Source organism: Eptesicus fuscus, chromosome 17 (genome assembly GCF_027574615.1).
Source record: "Eptesicus fuscus isolate TK198812 chromosome 17, DD_ASM_mEF_20220401, whole genome shotgun sequence".
In the NCBI taxonomy this organism is placed as follows: Eukaryota; Metazoa; Chordata; class Mammalia; order Chiroptera; family Vespertilionidae; genus Eptesicus; species Eptesicus fuscus.
Window position 1 is genome coordinate 30,510,821 of NC_072489.1, and position 2,535 is coordinate 30,513,355.

Below are 2,535 nucleotides of genomic sequence, written 5' to 3' on the forward strand. Positions count from 1 at the left end.
CACACAGTATCAAGGTCATAACTTGAAACTGTTAATAGAATCAATCAATCCATTAAGAAAGGCTTCTCTAATCTAAAGGCAGTCATGCATGTCCTAGGTACGTTGTCTATACCTCAAGCAGCACTATCAACAGAACTCTTTTCATTGATAGAAGTGTTCTATATCTGCATTGTGAAATACTATAGCTGCTAGCCACACGTGACTAATAGCTCTTAAAGTGTGTCTCATATGACCACAGAAACTAATTTTTAAGTTTATTTCGTTGCTAATTTAAATAGCAGCAAATGTATTTGTTGACCACAGTTTTAGACAGCAGATACTTGGAGTATGTACTTTCATCTGGTATTCAAACCAAAAGTAGAGACCCATATAAGAAATTGTATTTCCTAAGCAATTTAAGAAATATATTAATGGAATAAGAGAAGGATTCTTTCTTTTTCCTTTTTTTTTTCATATCCCTGCAATCATAATATAGAACAGGCAAAGGACCCAGGCTGGGGTGTATATGGGGTAGGTTTACTCCGCCTCTTTCGGTACAATCAGTGTAAAAACACAGCCTTGGTAAGCACCAGGGTGCCAAGAAGGATTATTTCTGTCAACTACTGTGAGGTGCAAACAATAGATTATACACTAACACGTTTACACAAAAGAATATATTATTGTGGGATACAGATGCCACGTCTTGCCTGCTGACTCTTTGGCACTGGATTCTAGACGCTTTTTTCACAACTGCTTCCAGAGGCACAGTGCTTCTGCTCACCTTCGCCAGCACAGATTCGAGGCGTTTTGTACTGCTGTCTCCTGTGAATGTGCCACATTTGTAGAGCCAGGTTGCCTACCAGACTTGTAGCCATAAGAAAATCTAGGTTGTTGAGTTTCTACATTCTATTGGGACGTACAGAATCATAGGTAAATGTACAAGGGAGCTAAGTTCTCCGCAAATCAGTAATGTTTATAAACATCAGAATAAGTAAAACTTCATCATAATATTAGTCACCATATCCTGAGAAACATTCCTACAGAATGCACCTTTTATGTAACCAAAGTTCAATTATATGTGCTTGGTAAAAAGTAGAAGTAGTGGGAGATGAAAAACACACACACATATTCTGTTGACAACTGTGCCTGCCATTCGAGCCAATCAGTGTATGGCCTGGAGTGACTGGTGATATAAATCCACTGTTATCTTCTTCGATGCCTGCTTCCCATAGCTCTCCATGTGAAATATCTTGCAACTTTAATTAGAAGTAGTGTTTACAGATATCATTTTTATATTCTACTTAGTTCCTATAGAAGAGATAACTATTCACAGAAATCTGATTTCTTATATACAGAAATTTCATTTATCTTCTAATTATTTGGTTGATTGAGAGAAATGATGAATTTGTCATTTCTGCAGGCTCAAATGATCCAGATAATCTGAGGAATTAAAATGAATGAATATTTCCACACAAGTCTTAAAAGGTTTCATCTTTTCCCAGCCAGATTCTTGTCCTTGGTATAGCTGTCTCACTATATTTCATATTTAAACTTTTTTGGCTTTCTAGAGTTTTGAGTTTAAATCTTAGTTCTGATTTTTAACTTTCTCTGCTTTGTGGCCTCAGGGGATGAACTCTTCTTCATACGCTACCAGGAGACACTCACACAGAGTCCTTAGGCTTTAATGGCCAAATCATCCTCAGCCCATCATGGTGTTTCTCAAAGCATGAATTGCCCTGAGCAAGAACTATCTCGTTTTCCTTGTTCTTTTATTTTCTATGCTCACATGACTCCCAAACACTTGATACAATCCACCTTCTAGATAATTTCCTTCCACTACTATCTCATTTCACTACCACTGGGGAAAATTTTATAGTCATAAACTACCTTGTTTCATAGCTTCCGGTGATGGCTTTTTCATTGCCTTCCAGGCAGCAACACATTCCAGCGACAGAATCTCATCTTCATGTCAGATTTATCTGGTCATTTGTGGAACTATTAATTGTGATTGGGTTCTCCATAAAGCAGGATCTGTAATGGAGACTAACTTGGATGTGTATGAGAAAGTTCTTCCAGGACCAATACTCATTCGTCTATATCTGACTGTCTTGTTTATTTTTGTTATATTGTCTTTCTCCTCATGTACCTGGTGTGTGTGTGTGTGTGTGTGTGTGTGTGTGTGTGTGTGTGTGTGTGTGTGTGTGTGTCTTTGGTGTGTGAAAGAGAGAGAAGTGAAACTATTGCAGAGAGAATTTGAGACTTTGGGAGATGCTATTTTTCTACACAGGGATTTTTACATTTGCTTCTGCTAGGAAAATAAGGACAGTACCCACAATCAATTCAATTTCTGGAATTGACAGAATTAGCAGCTGAGCTGCAAACTGTTTGCAGAGCTGTATACCTACGCTTCATTCTACCTTGTGGGTGAAAACTTTCAGATTCACAGCTGAAAGTAAAGAGTTCATCATGTCCTGTTTATCAGGCTATGGGCTGCAATTTTTCTCCCCAGATCCACAAAAATGGTAAATACTTCTTCACCCTTTGAACCTCTCAGTG

The 2,535-nt window shown here is 37.9% G+C and overlaps 1 non-coding gene across 1 annotated transcript; it reads right to left on the reverse strand.

Moving 5' to 3' along the window:
- Positions 1-450: 450 nt before the first annotated feature.
- Positions 451-578, reverse strand: LOC114226884 (small nucleolar RNA SNORA51). The gene has a single exon (XR_003612993.1). It is a non-coding gene; the product is annotated as a small nucleolar RNA SNORA51 (small nucleolar RNA).
- Between the last annotated feature and the right edge of the window lie 1,957 nt (positions 579-2,535).